The sequence below is a fragment of the Idiotropiscis lumnitzeri genome, chromosome 20, assembly GCF_059441095.1.
Source record: "Idiotropiscis lumnitzeri isolate Australia: NSW breed Sydney's pygmy pipehorse chromosome 20, RoL_Ilum_1.0, whole genome shotgun sequence".
Classification (NCBI taxonomy): domain Eukaryota; kingdom Metazoa; phylum Chordata; class Actinopteri; order Syngnathiformes; family Syngnathidae; genus Idiotropiscis; species Idiotropiscis lumnitzeri.
In genome coordinates, this window is record NC_142410.1 from 5,255,513 (window position 1) to 5,273,605 (window position 18,093).

Consider the following 18,093-nt stretch of genomic DNA (forward strand, 5'->3'; position numbering starts at 1 on the left):
CAGGAGTTTTCTTTTCACCGTCGCGCTGGAACAGAGGAACGTTAAACGCCTTGTTCTAAGATAATAAAGGAAGAGATGGGATTTCTATTTGGGGCTCTAATGTGGGGTCAGCTTTCAGCATATTTGTCAGATAGGCATAAATCAGAGCACTTTGCAAAGTTGCATGAAATCGGTTTTCAGTGTTGAGCTTGTGCAACATAAAATAAAATTTTGGAGTGCTTCAAAGGTTCTCGAGGACAAAAAGAAATAATTGCATTCTTTATTTCTTGACTTAATCAATTAACAAAAATATACAAGCACAGCCTGAGAATTGTTGTCGTATGTGTAATCGTCTTTATTTTTTGATTGCAGTGCCGATTAATCACACCCTTAATGAGTCCAAACTATTTTTCAGCTGCAGTACATTTTAAGAAAGCAATAATTTCCCTGTTTAATTACACGTGTGGAAAAAAGAGGCCAATGGAAGGCTGCCTAGCATGGAAATTTTGTGTCTGGAGTGAAAACCACCATCGTTTCTTTTGCGGACAAGGTGAGACCAAGCGTGTCAAAACCCTCTCCTCATCAACTTCCATTTATTTTATTTCAGATTTATATTTTCACGTGCACGTGTACATAAATCCGCAGCCATATATCTCTGTCTTTCATTCACTCCCTTCTTTCAACACGCCTGTTTATTTAATTTTATTTTTTTGGAGGGCAAGCCTGCCGTGAAATGAAAATAAAGGTCGCGTCACACTCATAATATTTGGAGTGGAGGGCAATTTATTTTCTTTTTATTAAATGCTGATTAATATGCAGTGTTGGGAGCGACTAATCCTGCAGGTTTCATTCCCTTGGTATCCTGCGCTGAGCCGCCTCATTCTCTGAGGTGGAACTTGCCCACAAATGGGCCAGACATTTACATACAAGTCTGGTTTGGATTAATAGAAAGGAACTCATTTTCCATGTTCCCTCTTCCCCTCTCTTCTCCTGTCAGGTTCTTTTTTTGGCTCCAGCAGCATGGAATTGTCAACGTGTAGGGAGCGCATGAGATGGCGGGAATGTCCTAATAGCTTTGCTTTTTGGGATTTGGCAGTGTGCGACTTCCATTTAATGAACAAAGAGCATTTAATACATGATGGATGACAAGGAAGTGAAGCACGACATTAACAACGTTGCCCCGGCGATCAGTGCGGGATTTTGACGTTCATTCGTAAGCTGTCATTCAGTCAGCGTCTCTTGATTCTTTCAGCTCAGTTTCCAGGCTATGTTATTAAGACAACTGGCCTTGAAAAACTCAATTAGGTTTACATAAAAGAGCACCAGTACGTAAGAGTATTGCATTCACTTGGAAAAAAAAAAAAAATCCAGTTTTTCTGAGTAATTTTCGGGGGGGTTGTTTTTTTTAATCCTTTTTCCCCCCCCTGTTTTTCAGAAATCATTTTTCAAAATAAAAAAATATTCTGAAAAACAAAAAAAAAATCTAAAAAAAAAAGAATATTTAAAAAAATTAGAATTTGTTTTTGATAAACAGAAAATATCAGAAAAACTGAGTAATTTATATTATTATTATTTTTTTTTCACCCATGTACTCCAAGTGACGTGTGGCAGACTCGCTCATTGTGGACTCCTGCCCGCATACCTAAAACCAAAAAAGAACATTTTCCAAAAAACAGAAACAAAATTATTCTGAAATACAGAAAAATAAATGGGAAAACAACAACAAAAAAATTCAAATATCAGAAAAAGAAAAAAACAAAGGCCCCATAAAAAATTCTCAGAAAAACAGGAATTTTTTGGGGTTTTGTGAATGTAATACTCTTCCGTACACCAGAAAAAATCTTATTTATTTTTAACCTTTTCCTAACCTTTTACTGCAACACAAATACAATGTTGGCGACTCTACACACGTGACAATGGCAATTCTTGCACAAGCAAAGAACACCTCTGAAATGAGGACCTGGTAGGCAAATATGACTCAGGTCGGCACCGTCACGTGAAAGCTGTCCTGGAACAACTTTGTAAGCATATAACATGCTGTTTAAAAAGGCCTCTGAGAGATGCCATGTCATTTCCTGCTGGAAAAGCTGATCAATCACACCTCTCGTCGCCTCTCATTTGACGGAGAAGGAACTATGTCGACTGTGGCATGTCCGAGCAGAGAGTTGAGATAAATGAAAATTTTAGCTTTTCTTTTGGGTGGCGCTTGTGCTTTCGGCAAGCACTATAACGTCTAAATCGGGCATGTTTGTATAAGGATGTCAGCTCTATGATCAGAATTACTTTGCAGCAGTTTTATCAGAATCTCAAAGGATGAACATAAATGATTTGAAATATGTTGTGCACCTTCACTCGTCTAAGCATGACATTCTGATTAACTTTACGTTTGTCAAATATAAGTTAAGGGGCGGCCATTTTGTCACTTCTGTCTACTGGAAGTGACATCAGAGTATCTCAGGGCTCAGGTAATGACCAATCACAGCTCACCTGTTTTCTGAAGGTGAGCAACTGTGGTGTCATTTTCAGTCGACAGGCGTGACAAAATGGCCGCCCCCTGAGAGGGACAAAAACGGGTGGATTTTACTCTTTAATTCATATTCCTCAAACGCATTAATCAGAATGCGTGTTTCGACTAGTGGGCCTTTATAGAACATATTCTCGTAAAGACTTTTTTGGGGGGTTATCTTCCCCTTTAATATTGTTGACATGATTTGTCTTTAGGACACATGGTAGACATTTCCAAACCTTTTAGATTTATTTTGGACAGTCTCTAGTGGCAATGTGGGAAAATGTTTTGTTCTCAGGAATTCTCCGTTAATCTGCTCTCCAGGAAATATGTCATGAAATAGTAAGAGGACAGTAAAGTGGAGGAAATTAGGACGTGAGATCGGATTGGAGTGGATTCAATGTTGGCTTCAAACTGCAAGTGCTTTCCCCTTTCCCTCCTCAATTTGTCTCTGGGACTGTCTTGCAAGAGCTAGATGACTTGTGAGAGGTTACATCCATCTATCCGTATGGAATAGGAACATTTTTTTTTTCTCCAGTTAAAACAACACCTCGCACAGGCGGCTCTCCATTTCCACCGCTTCAACACCATGTCGTTTATCAAGCGAGCACCATCATAAGCGTTTAGGCTGAACACAGAGCAGACCACGGTAGCTGACTTGCACGGAGAGGCTCGCATCCACATGAGTCCACACATGAGCCTCTATGGAGATGCTAACTTTTTCTTTTTTGTAAACAATGGCAAAATGGCCACCCCCGGTGAGTTCACTGGCTCACTTGACATAAGCTTTAATTTTAGTGTAATGCTAACAAACAATGCAAAACGCCATAGACATGCTAACAAATAGCAGTGGTGTCACGCTGTTTTATTTGAACACAAACTGTGCAGCAACACATGTAGGCAGACAATGGAACAATATATTCTTTATCCATTTTGATAGCGACAAATATAATTGCAACACACTGATGACTATGTCCATCTGTTTATTGATTTGTGTGCATTACACTGCCCCCAGGTGGTCAAGGCCCGCAAGCCAGAAGGAACAGCACGATGTCCAGTGAATTGATGCAACATATACGGTACGAATTCTCTATTATGTTATATTTAATTATGTCATATAATTTGCGTTTTCATAAAGAATAAGACTGTTTTTTTTTTTTTTTAAACATTTGTTTTTACATTTTAGAGGTCATGTATCAAACTCTTACCCGAAGGCACCATTGTATTTTCGATCAGGCCGTTTTTAACGGTGATTATCGGGCCTTTCAAACCGACACATTGTCACTTTAGGCGTGCTGTCAAGAAGTCACACATGAAAGTTTAATGGGGCTGCTATAATATTTGTTGATGCACTTAAAGGCAAAAGTATTTCTGACTTTTGCTTTATAGGCTTTTAAGAAGTATCCCATGGGTGGCATTCATTTCTCTGCTTATTTTTGGAAAATATATTCTTACTTCAGAAATCGGGATGGACCTTTTTAGTACCTCAGGTTTGCCTTCAAGTCCATCTTGGTCCACTTTCAGTCTTTCTTCAGGGTACTTTACTGTGGATAGTACATTGATAGAGCCAACATCAATTCCCAAATTTCCACCTTCCCAATTCTCCTTGCGAGTTTTTCCTTTTTAATTTATTATTTTTTTTTTTTTGCTGCGTGATGGACACTCAACAAGTGGAATAATAAGCAGTGGAAGCATGCTCGGAGGGCAGCGTTTCACCAAAGCGAAGCCAATGTGTCATGTTCTGGCAACAAAAACCCAATCTGCTTCTGGCTCGCGCTCTGCCTGTCATTCCTCAAAGCTTGGACGCTGGGTGGGAGGTGTAAAACATGACGTTCACCCTCAGCCGCAGTAGTTAAGGAGTCCGCTGCCGATAAATCACTCTGCGGAGGACACCTTTTGTGCCACACTGTTGCCATTCCTTGAACCAACCAGCGCACTTAAATGGCATTCATACGAGTGTCTCTGAAATGTGACTTTGAAAAGTCAGCTGTCTCTAGTTTTAAATCAAGAAAGATTTCTTGCCGTTGCGGTGGCGAGTATTTTGGAATGCATAAATCCTGAGTCGGCGGAGCATGCAATGCATTTCCCAGCAAATGGCCTTCATAGGGACGTTTTTATAGTAATTGTCAAGTATTAGGAACTCAATACTACAAATTATGTTTTCACTTTTCGGAACTTTGATGACTTCTAAACTGTACCTCCGATGTTGGCGAACCAGCTTTTGATAATCGTGACTTTCCCCGCGTAGCGTTGCAAATGGCCTTTCCTCTTTTTTTTCTGTTTTTGTTCTCCTCGGTTTGATCGTTGGATCGCCGCAGATGTTGAAACATTTTGGATCAAAATAAAGCCCAAGTTTTGAAGCATAATCCCGTTATTTCCAAGCTGTTCTTTTGAGGCATAACTCACAAAGTTACAAAGTTGCGTGTTCCACACCAGCTTGTCTGACTGATCCAATCATTTTTTTCCCGGATTTATGTACGAATGCTTTTTATTTGATAGTCAACATGCTGTGTTATGTCCACTACACATTTTTCATCAATATTGTAATTATTTAACTCCAATTATTTGTATTTACCCCGGGGCTGCTCAAAGGTTACTCCGATTTCTGGGGTCAATTTAGGGACAGTTCCTTCCTCAACATTTCAGTCGATTTCCCTTAACATGAATACGTGGCTGCTTTGTTGCCATCTGCTTCAGTTTTTCAACTGTCTTTACCGCCATAAATCACATCTACAAGCAAGTGTTCACCGTGATTATTTAAAAGGGGAAAAAACATTGGCCTTCCATGCACTTCTGTTTTTCAACTATAACCGCTTACGCCCCCCTTTTCGGACGAGAATGACTCAGCATTCTCCTTGGAACGTCAAGTTTTCTCTCTTCATGTGAACATACATGCATATAGGCTAGCCAAGACTTTTCCTTGAAAGAATTCAATCCTCGCTGCACTTTCCTTGAGCTGATGGCTCTATCAGGAGTTTTGGGGACGCGGCGGTTTGTGGCTTCGGATGTGTGCGTGCGTGTGGATGAATGTCTGCAGGATCCCTGTTCTCAGAGCTGCCTCCCGCGGAGCGCTCTGGCGCTGGGCAGTCACCTCACTGCCAATAGCGTTGCTCTCATCCAGAGCCAGACAGGGACCCAAACCAATCAGAATCCCAATTCATTTCCTAGGAGGAAATGGTAGCGGTAAGGGTGTAGTTGTGGGTATATATTCTGCCAACATAGACTGTATGAATGAAATAGACAGCTTTTCTGTTCGTTAAACAAGTCCTCTTTAATTGAGGACGATGGAGAAATTAGGTTATCTGACTTTCTGTGTTTTTTTTTCTCGATATTTTTTTTCGCAGTCATGTGTTACAATGGCTACGTTTAGATGAGGGCTGGTACTAAAAACAATATTCACTCAATTGTCAGGATTTTCTTATGCTAGGATTCAATAAATCCGAGTCAGTTTTCGTTTTTTATTTATTTATTTATTTATTTTTTAAAGCAAAGGTTAAGCTCCCATTTTCCTCCAGCAAATGGCAGCACGGAGCCAATTTGATATACACGTTACTGTTATTCCCAGAAGCTAGTAGAAGCACCGCAAGTGAACGACATGACGGGGACTGCTAAATTTGGAAATCCATTCGGAAGTGTAAACTCGCCGTAATTGCGCAAACGGAAAAAATGGGCGAAATAACTCTAACATTTAGAGTACAAATGGACGGAGTGTTTTTTTTTTTTTTTTCTCTGATATTTGGTCAATCTGCGCATGTCATAATAATTAGTTTCAATTGACAGTGTGATGCATGAACACGCAAGTACTAATCGGATAAATATTTTCAGTGTATCTGATCATAAATTTGAATGCAAACTCAAAATCGGATGAATGGAATTTTGTCCATGCAAAATTATAGCTTACGTCGGTTACGGATTTCGTGGAAACCCAGCTGCACATATGAGATAAAAATGCAAACCTTGTCAGGGTTTTTGAATCAGAATAAGGCCAATAAACTGGAATCGTTCGTTGAAAATGTGGTTTTAAAAATGAAAATCCCATATTGACTTTGCTGTGGTGTTTTCGCCATCGCAATTCCACACAGTCAGACATTTCACCCGTCAAGTGTTTGATTAGAAAATGAAGATTAGCCGCGAAGTGGGCTTTTAGTTAGCAATCTCACATTCATCAGTCATGACTCCAAATGAATCTGTGGCGCCACAGCGAATCCAGCCAGGCCACTGATGTGTCGTGCTGATTGTTCTCCTTGTATTAATCACATCCACATCTTGTAATGAAATCTAATTTGCACTGGCAAGCAGATGGACCACCAGGGACCTCTCATTATGTCTTCCCTACTTTTTATTTATTGGGCTTTGGTCGTGTCGACTGCGTTTCCCAGTCACCTGTTTTCTTTCGACTTGAAATCTGTAAGGCTTTCATCCGACTAGATAGTGCGTGTACATTTGCGGACAAGAGGGCAGGCAGCAGCCATTTTTGAGTTGTCGCCGAGAAACTGCAAAAGCCAGCCGAGGCTGCCTTGCCAAGAGATAATTGTTTCCATATTACTCAATGAATTACAGCCATTTCTCTCTGTCTCGCTTCAAATGTCTCGTTCTACTTTTTTTTTTTTTTTGCGTTTCACTTCCTTGTCTTGGCATTGTTGATTTCACTCCACTTTGACATAATTGCGAGTGAACATTATCCACAACATTAATAACAAGTGTGATATCTGTGATTTGTAACCAATAACTCTTTTCATGCGTTATGTTCACATTTGCTTTAGTCAAGCCCACCGCAGAGTATGAGCTGTTCTAATAAAAAATGATTATTTTTTTTTTTTATTGTACATGAGGGCACACTTCAGAGTCATTCAGGCATTCGACATGCATGTACAGAATGGGCAATTTTATATTGAGTGCTGCTTTATTAGTACAGATTTTTAGGGTTTGGCATCCATTTATTTTTCCCCTCCTGCGGTGAGAACAGAATGGGACAGCTCCCCTTGGCCAATTTGTGTGGTTCTGTTCGTGTCCTGTGAATAAAGGTTGAAAATACAGGTCCTAATGGGCTCGGGTACCAGATGTCTGAGTCTGTTGGCTTTTGTGGTGGTAAAAGTAAAAAGGGCGAAGGGGGGGGGGGGGGGCAAAAAATAGCAGGTGAAGGCAAAATGCTTTTTTCACTTTTAGTTTTCTGATTTGTGGCACTCTTGGCAAATGATTGAGAAGATGTCCCGATTAAAAACCACTCTTGATGTTTTGGGTTGCCAAAGCAGGTGTTTAGGCTTTGCTTTCATGTGTTCTCATCACACTTTTTCTGATTGGTTGAGCTCACTTGTGGGTTGAATTCTTGGCCTCGGGGGTCGCGGTTTTCAAGGAAAAGACTCTGCCAGGATTTGTGTTACTCCATCTGTCCAAGCCGTCAGACCTCAGACACTGTGTTAGCAATTCGGCGGAGATAGGTGAAGGGAGGGATGGCAGGGCTAAGAATGTAACAATATCAGCGCTTTAGCACGAGGAGCCTTGAACTGGCAGCAGGGGAAGATTCATGATTCAGCAAGAGAACCCGAGCTGGATGGATGTTGGATAAAATGATTCTGATGAGGAGGAAATGAATCAGCAGCTTTGCAAAGGAAACAATTTGAGTAATAAGGAAGAAGCACAACGGTACACGGAGTGCACGTTTTCTGTAACTTATACCAATCTGACCCATACAAACCACCCAAAAGAAATCCTAGCATCTGAAGAAGCAACGTCGATTATTTGCTTTGTGTTCTATTGGTGAATTATTGTCACTGCCTTTCGTGCAGACAGCGCGGGTTCAATTCTCGGCCGTTGACCCGACGCCCTGCCACCGGCGTGCGCCTCAAGCCAGGATAAATGGGTGGGCTTCGTCAGGAAGGGCATCTGGCGTCAAGAACTGTGCCAAACAAATCATGTGAGTCACTCACTGTGCCGACCCCTGATTGGGAGGAGCCCCGATTCAACTACTACATCAAATTAAGAACCTCCTTGACGTAGCTTTGGTCGTAGCAAAAATCCTTTTGATTGTTCTACCAGTTACATTTTTCCACTGAAAAGGGCTTTATTGGTCTCTGTCAACAGAGAGACTTGCTCCAGGCCACCTAGACCAGACGAGCACCTTTCCAACAATAACTTGCATTTTTTTCATTTTTTTTAGTTTTACCTGCAGACTACAGAGCACCAAGTTCTGACAGATATTGCCCCCTTGAGATTTTGCTGCCCTCAAACCTTTAGAGGTCCCCTACTAACTTGAGTCAAAGTTTATATTAAATACCGGTACAATGTTTTGGCCGACGGCAGATAATGTCAAATTTGATGTGGTGTCTGTGGTTAAGACGGTAACTTCCAGCCAAATGATGTTTTAATTGTAACGCTTGTTTGTGTATTTGCAAATGGACCTTGCTCAACATAAGATTGAGTTAAAACTCACTTCAATAATCGTCTCCGCCAGCAGTGGTAGTCATACCCGCGGTTGCCGCGGAGGCGTCTAAGTTTAGTAACCTCAAAGTTGGTTCAAAACAAAATAACGTTTGGTGCAGTGCTGTTTTTGGATGTGCGACTTTCTTGATTTCTGACACTGCACATTCCAGCAGGATAACAGGTTTTAACCGGTTATTATTTTGCAGTATTGCGTTTCAGCCTCTTCACCCTGTGTTCTGGTCCTACGGCTCTGCGCGGCCTGGAGGATTTCATTCCAAAACATAGCCTCGCCATTCCAAAACATCACCTGACCATTGTTGCACGAGATTTCAAATATACGTAGATTTTAAAAATGCACCATGTTTCTTAAACTTCATAGACCCTCTCTTGCATCATATCCCGTTTACAATCAGTTGGCTTGTCAACCCTTGATTGCAGCGGCTACGGCAGCCTGAGGCCAAATTCTTCGCTGGAGCCCTGTTGCTTTGTGACGACGGCAATAAAGCCCCGGCAAGCAGCGGAGGGTACTTGCTTGTTCACCTCATCCGTTTGATGTGTCACATGTGCAACGCATTGTCCCCCCCCCCCCCCCCCCCCCCCCCAAGCGAGGGGATGAGGCTGTTGTGTCTATTTCTGGAATGATGTTCAGCAGACATACAAATACATGCTAATTATATCTAGTGATTTTTTTTTTTCACCCTCGTCTTCAATTTTATAACCAGATCTGCTTTAATGGATCTCACAAACACAGTGGTAAACTCAGTATGTCGAGGGCTCACATACAACCCGGTTCTCACTTATCCCGGCAATGCGACATGACAATACATAACTTATCTTAACTATTACCACTGATTTATTTTGACATAATCTAACTTACTGTTTTCTGTGTATGCTTTGACCAGTTTAGTCTGTTGCAGATCTCATAGGCTCTGTGTGTCATTTTGTTCTAATCTCCTCTTGGGCAAAAAACAGCCCCCATAGACCCCGCTTGACCCTACGCCTTGGTTGCAATTACAAAGCCATGCGACCCACACACATGTGCATACACACACACACACACACAACCAAACCTGTCCAAATTCATCCTGTGGTGGACAGATACCAGGACCTCCATGGGCGTGTGTTTCCAGAGGAGATGTGACCTTAATTGCTTAAGTCTTAAATTATCTTTAATTGTGCACACTGTGTTGCTTTATGGTAATGGGAGGGTGGGGAGGTGGGGGTGAGGGGGGGGGGTCATGTTGAGCTATAGTTACAGCAGGAAGTAGGGCAGCGAAAGGCCATGTAGTCACCTCCAGCTGAGTCCACACACTCGCACCAGTTTGAGTATCACGCAAATTTGTCATTTTCTTGTTTTCAAGTGATTTCATTCAGATGCGCACACGCAAATTGTGACGTCTGCTTGCAATGAGACTGAAACGTCCGACCGCATGCGGTTGATAAATTCCCCAATCGTTTTTATTACATCCGTGCAAGCCACTCGTCACTTGGAGATGTCCCGTCAGCAAAGTTTATTTTTCTATGTTTCATTGCCAATTTTCCCGTTGGTGCATCGGTCAAGCATTGTCACGACAGATGATATTTATTGGTTGTTATAGTCCCATATGTGTGCCCCAGATCCTTCCTCTTTAATGAGCAGCCAACTGGATAAGCATCCAATTCAAAATCTAAAAAAAAAAAAAAAAAATTTAAAATCCATTTGTTGAGTGCTTGATGTTCTGAACCAGGTGTGGGCAAACTACGGCTCGGGGGCCACATGTGGCCCATTAAACGTTTTAATCCGGCCCGCCCAACTTGAAAAAAATTAAATGAACAGCCCTTGTTAATCTTTTATTTTCAAAATACTTTGGTTTTTCAAAGACATATATGTTGTTGTAGAGCTTTTGTTCACTTTCATTTAAAATGAAATGTATTTATTTTCTCTTCTTTCTTTCTTGAAGTGAGGTTACTAAAAATCTCAATTCATCTGCGACTGGTCTGGCCCCTCAAATTTTTCAAATTTTTAGAACCCATTGTGGCCCGCCAATCAAAAAGTTTGGCCACTCCTGTTCTAAACAAGTGAGCATTTTTTTTTTTTTTCGTTATGATTTCTTGCTGTATTTCAGAATATTTCCGATTTGCATGCTCCCATGACCTATTTAACAATCCACGCAAACTTCACTTGACTCCCTCCACTTTGTCTACAGTCCCGCTCTATCAGCACCGCACACTTTGTCATCCCTCTTGGATATGACACAGGTGGTCGTAATACAACTGCAGCTGTCAGCCTGACAGAATCTCAATGTCAACACGTCGGCATACCACCCGGCCGCCTCAGCCCGGCCTCCCCCCATCGCCGTCCTTCATCGTGTCTTTTTATATCTGAGGCTGTCCGGGGCCGGGTGACGACAGCGAGAGGTCGCAGCTTGACCGTCATTAAACTGTCAGGGGTCAAAGTGGAAGCAAGAACCTGACGTGTTCATCGACGTAAACCTGCTTTCATCGTTGGCTTAGCGAGGGTTGGATTCAGAGAAAAAAATACAAAAAAAAGATATTCAAAATACTTTTGCTTGGTTAAATTTTTATCAGTGTAGTTCATTTTTAATTTTTATTCCTTTCTATAGATTCCACAGCCAGTAGGCAAACAGTGCAGCGTTCTCCGTTTTTTCTGTATGTTTCAAAGACTGTTTATGTAGTATGAATTATTTCATTTGAAGTGCGTGGAAGCTTTCCAAGAACACCTGTCAGGAATCCAATATACCATGAAACTCAAAGCTATTGCCGGCCAACCAACGTCAAGGAATATTTGCTGAAATGCTTTCTATTGACAAACTTGAACTCAACGGGTGGGAGAGGCACTTAATGCAAAATATAGCATGTTGCCAGGTACAATTCTGCGGCTGCCACAAACGTGTGCGTCTGTATGTACAGTACGTGTGTGTGTGTATGTTCGTGCAGCTGGATAGTTTGCAGATTGGCCGGGCACCCGCCCTCGGCTTATGTGTGGTCCTTCTGTAAACATGTCAACAGTGCGACATGCACGCAATATGAGCGCGTGCACATCACCAGCATGCGACCGAGCGTGCAAATATCGTTTATTATTTGGGCGTTGCACATTTTGTTTGTGCAGGACATTAATCAAGGAGGTGTATCAGCGTTTCTTGAAATATTTGAAATGACGTGACGGTTGAATTCTGAAGCTTGCATACGAGAGGAAGTGCAGATGAAATTGAATTGAAATGATTTGTCTAAGTCGAGCAACATTTGCATGCGTTTTTTTTTTTTTTTTTTTCTTTAAGACGGTTCATAAATTTAGCGTGTCTGTTTCCAGTCAACCATCAAGTTGCACCGGGTACCAAATTCAGTTTGAGGTAAAAATAACACCTATAGCTCAAAGTAATGTTTAATTCTGTGGCAATGGATTATCGGAGAAGGGCAGTCTAATTATTACTCGACGTAAATGTGTCTGATTATTGCAATTATTATTTTTTTTTAAACTAAAGAGCATATTGAAGCAGTTGTTTCATCTTTTGTCAATAGCCGCAAATCTTTTCTTCTATACTGTTTCGATTGTATAATACACATTCAACTTAAACCCAAAATTCCACTTCTGTGTGCGTTTACATTTATTACGTTTACAATAACTTTCAGAAACGTGTGTATTGCCGTGTAAATGAAAAATAAACCCGCATTTGCTTTGCTTCGCGTTTCTAAAACCATTTATAATATTTGGTCATCACGCTGACTAACGTAGCGTGTCGTTTTCACATTATTCGGTAAACGTGTCGATAGTACAGAGTCGCGGGTGAAGATTTAAGTTTAAAGGGGAGCTAAACTCAAGATGTCACAAATATTCTGTTAGACTTTAAATGATGATGTTTGCTTGAATCTGCTTTGTGTTTATTCTAACAAATATTTTAAAGCATCTGGCTGCCATATTTACGTCTTTTCACTCTCGCGGGAATGTGACGGCTCGGTAAAGAAACATGCTGTCCTGTAGTTGATTTTATAATCCTGTTTAATTCTTACTCCATGAATGGCACATTAATTAAAGTACGCCAGGATTTTTGAATAATGCGAGCACATAAAATCTTGGGTTAGGTTCCCCATAAGTACATCAGTTTTAACTTCTTTCTTTGCAAGTTTTATTGAAAACGATGGGCAGTTTACATTTTTTTAATGCAATTACTTAAAGGTATAATTACTCCACAGTGTTGACTGAATTGTATGTTATGGTTGACTCTGATTGCAGCGCAAAATCAATCACAATAATCAAGCAATCTGTCATTATTTGTCCTTAACAAAGCACAGACACACATCATGTTTAACTCGGTGTTTTTCTTTGGGGAGTAAACCATTTATTTAAGTTAATTTAAATTTATAAGAATCGACTGAATGGAAATCTTTTTCTTCGACCCCCTCCCCCCACCCTCCTCTTTTTTGGCGGGGGGGGGGGAGTTTTATGGCTAGAAAAACAGCATTTGTGGTTTTGACGGTCGAGGTTTGATGCAAACGGCTTTGGAACCTTTTATGCGACCTGGCGTCCAGGAGACTAAAGAAAATATTTTGCTTTCCACCCTTTTTGAGCCATTTAGCCTCTGCTCGGGGAAAAGGAGAGAGGGTCTGAAAAAGAAAAAAAAAAAAAAACAACTTGTGGATAGAAAGAGAGAGGAGGGGGGGAAAAAAACTCTCCAAGGTCAAATGTCCTGAGTCGGATGGCTGCCAGATCTCCTCCACAACCACTTTGCTTGCACACAGGTATACATAAAACATACAATTCTACTTATAAACACATTGGTACATTTAAATCAGAATAACTTGCAGTAGCCTACAATTATAGAAAGAAAACCAACTATATGTGTTACTGATGAAGGAACTATATGTGTATATATATATATATATATATATATATATATTAGGGCTGTCAAAATTACAGCGTTAACTCAGGTGATTAATCCAAATTTTTTTAACTCATTTTTTTGTCTATATATATATATATATTGCATTACAAAAAAATTACTTAATTTCATGTCTTTTCATCGAAGAGTAGCAATTATTGGTCGCCTGCCTCACCTTTACCCACGCTTAATGGAGGCGACACGGACACTGAACTCACAATTCTTATTCGAGCAATCAATAGATGTGTGCGTCGGTGCGATCGTCGCGAACAAGCGTTTCCTTGTGACAATCTTGTAGGCACGCGTGCACGCTTTGCTTCCACTGTGCTTTACGCTCATTAAGGAGTTTAATCTGTGATTTGCCATGATGTCATACACAAGCAGGGGCGAACACACTCATGCAATTGTCGGCCTCCTGTGGGCAATTAGGATGCATTGTGGGGTGGCTTAATGTAAAGTCCATTACTTGAGATCGGGGCTTGATTACATTCAGGTCGCGCTCGGCCACACAGAGGACACGCTTCCACGGCCAGAGCGACGAGGTGGCCGGCCAGCCAGACTGGTGCACTGTACGCTGGTGGTCCCGTGTCACTCAGACGCCTAGCTGAAAAAGTTACATTTAGATGGGGGTTATTTTACCTTATAACAGATGTTGAGGATAAAATGGTGAAAAATGGACCCCTGAAAATGTATCCTCGCATTACATTTACAACATTTGTGTTAATGCAAAAAAAAAAAAAAAAAAAGTCAGGAACACACGTTTCAAGCTGAAGTTGCCGAGAGTGGACACTTAAAATAAACATTGCAAAAATTCATCATGTCCTGGAGAAGTGCTGAGACATACCTGACATGCGTACAGCCAAGCACGAGCGCACTTTGTACGGCATTTTACAGTACCCACTCTTATTTTGCTCTCACTTTGTGACACTCAGGTTTTTTTTGACACTTGATTTGGTGTGCACCAAATTTAGACATCAAAACAAAAATTTACCAAATAATACATTGACACCAATGCAATAGCCTGAGTATAGAGTAGATTTCGTACAGTACCGATACATTTACTCTAAAAAGACAGATAACAGAATTTTACATCTCAAATTTTACTCAGTTTACTAGTAAAATGTACTCAAAATTTACTGTCTAGGCTTTTATTTTGAAGTTGCGTGGCGGCGTGACAGCTCGCTTGACTTGTCTTTTTCGATATTTCCGCTTGCATTATCGCAGTTTTTGTAGCCATCACTGTTGCTACCAGCATCAACACGACGTGAAATCAAATTCGCTGATTTAGGACGCTAATGAACCACTAATTAATTACGTCATTGTATGATATGACACAAGACTCCGATATTATTTATTATTTGCTTTTTGTTAATTAAGTCATTCATTGCCATTGACGCTTATAGACGAGAAAAAAACGGAATTTTTTTTTTACCTGGGCTGTCAGCGAATGAGTTAATTAACTTCCTGATCCGCTGTTACCCACCGCCTAATTTACCTGGCAACAGTCGAATAAGGTGCCATTCACCGTTACAAATCAATTAAATGCAAAATCCAAACAATTTTTAGCTAAACTTTAAATTATTGTTCCTTTAAATCTTCTTTGCGCGAGCAATTAGTGGCCGTTCATCAGGCCGACGCCGCACTTTCCTCGGTGTTTGCTTGTGTTTGACGTGCAAAGTGGTCTGCGGTTAATTTGCATTGCTCACACACACATTAAGGTGTGTGTTGTCTCCGACTGTTTACAGTGGGCCATCTTTTTACACGGTGGAGACGTTAGCCATGCACGCTGCTTCAGTTCGGCGCCAATGGTCCTGCTTGTGACGGTAAACAAACGGACGCACTTTTGCCTTAATGGATGACGTTATTCGGGTTTTGGCTGTATTTGATAAGCAGGACTGGAATCTTTCACGACGTCTTTGAACGACGTTCCACCGTTATATAGTGGGTCATGATTCGTGGTCTTGCTGTGTTGTGGATTTTAACAATTCCTTTTTTCTTAATTTTTTTCATATTACTATATAGGCAAATCTGAATTTAAAGTTGCGTAATACCACGTTATGTTGTATCATGCTCATGCTGCTGTAAATTTAACTTTGAGTCTTTACGTAAAGTATATGTAGCTAGCTAGCAAAACATACTTAAGACTGCAACATCTCAAGACCGCGTCTACTACAGAGTGTCCCAACTCTTACAACTCAGCCGGCGCTGTGAATAGACGTGTATGTACATGTTCGTTAATCTACATGCGTGCGTCCATGACATCATAATTCCCCGCGGCTCCCGCGGGAGCAACAGTGCCGTGTGGGTGACCCAAGCAGTGACCTCATTGGTGACATCACAGCCAAAGAGGCTCCGTTACAGCACGGAGGCCAAACAGAAAGCAATGATTGAGCATGTGTTGAAGAAAGTGTGCGTGCGTGTGTGTGTGTGGTGAAGTGTGTGCAATTGTGTTTGCATTTAAATATTTATGCACGTTACGCTGCTGGTGCAGGGGTTAAATTCTGTTCATGTTCTTGCTCACACAACCCATTTTTCATTCTGAATGTTTTGGATCGAACAAATATTTACTTTTAAATAGTATAAATATCATATTTTTTGCAATTTTAGGTCAATCAGTGAGATTTATTTTAGTGATCTGCGTATTTCGTAATAGCCGCGTTAACGTATTTTGAATGTAGTGGAGGTGTGTGGGTTGGGGTTTGTTTTAATAAATGGCTTAAATAAATACTTAAATTTAAAAAAAATACAGAGCTAAAGCTTCTGATAGAGCAAGCCTTCCTGGCCCTGACCGCTCACCACTAGGCTGTAGTGATTGATTGACAATTGGAATTGGAATCAGGAATTTAGGTCAGGCTCTGATGCGGGCACCAAGCCGGGAAGCGCCCCTCCTTCGGTCTTCATGATGCTTCTAATGATCCACCGACAGTCTCTCGTGCCATTAGTGAAACTGCTGGAGGGCTGGCTGGTGTGGTTGAGGGTCAAAGGTGAAAAGTCAGCACTCCAGCAGCGAGCTCCTCATTTAAAAGCTGCTTTCATCTCTCTCTGTTCTTGACCTCTTTGCCGGACATCAAGAGAAGAGGAGTGAATGATTAGATGTATGGGCTTGACACCAGCACATGCTCAGAGTCACTTTTGCCATGGTCATGTGACATGTCCCATTCAAAAACAGACTGTGAAGGCCACGCGAGAAAACAACGTCCGTATATGTGAATATGTTCCGTGCTAGCAATGCCGGTTCAAACGTTGGTCGCTTATATACTGCCATTTGAGACATTTCATTACCTGGTGTAATTATCGACTCCCTAAAGAATCATTTATGCTAGCTTTGAATCGCAAGAAAGACACGTTGTATTTGGCAAAGGGACTTTGGTAATTATTGGCGTTTCCCGATGAAAAATTGCAATAATTTTGCTCCCAACCTTTGGCAAACTGGAGCAGAAGTTTGGGACAACAACAAATCTACTGACTGCTTCGCTTCCAACCACAGGCCACCTAGAGGTCCCCCCCCCCCCCCAATCCTCATCTCCTCCTCTTCTCATGACAAATCCTCTTAAAAAAAAAAAGAGAAATAAAAATAGCCTGCTTCTTTTCACATCTCAATCGCAACATATTTCTCTTGTTGCTAAGGACCGCCAACCAAATTTGTCCAATTTAAAAAAAAAAAAAAAAAAATCTCAGCCTAGAAAAGTATCCACGTTTTGCCGTCACCATTTCTGATTTGAAAATAGCATCCCGCTAAAAAACTAAATCGAATGCTATCTCGAGCGGCGGCGGCGGCGGCACCACCCACGCTACGCATACACGCCGACCTCCTTCGGTAAACAGATGAGGCTTTTACCCAGGGCCCCCGGTGGTCTCAACTGTGGTCCCATCTCGCAAAAGGATCCGCGCTGGCATCCGTTTGAAATCCAAAGCTGTCCGAGAAGAAAGATGCTGCAACCTGGCTGCCAACCAGGAATCATAAATTGGGAACCTAACATGCTACGCGCAAATAGATAAGAGGTCAAGACACGGACGGGATCGGCGTACGTGGAGTTGAGCTGACTTGTTTGTTTAAGAAGCGTCATCCATCTTATTTGGTGTGTTCACAAATCTTAAGGATGCATCAGAGAGGAGTCAACCCCAAGTGAACAGCCTCGCTGGTCAGCCCACTCGGACTATGAAAGAAGCCATTCAAGGCCGCGGGTGGCAGCAGGTCTGGAACGTGGCTCGCAAAAAATGAAAACGCTTCTCGATCGGACGACCGCAAAAGATGTTTTTTCGGTAAACATTTTTAGCTTCCTCCCCCTACACCCAAGAACCCCCCCTACT

At 41.4% G+C, this 18,093-nt stretch overlaps 1 long non-coding RNA gene across 1 annotated transcript in view; it reads left to right on the forward strand.

Moving 5' to 3' along the window:
* The window catches only part of LOC148317243 (uncharacterized), a 103,497-nt gene that overhangs the window by 4,807 nt on the left and 80,597 nt on the right, over window positions 1-18,093 (forward strand). The window contains exon 3 of the long non-coding RNA XR_015840089.1: window positions 3,501-3,564. This is a non-coding gene — a long non-coding RNA (uncharacterized LOC148317243). The remainder of the gene's footprint in view (window positions 1-3,500; window positions 3,565-18,093) is intronic.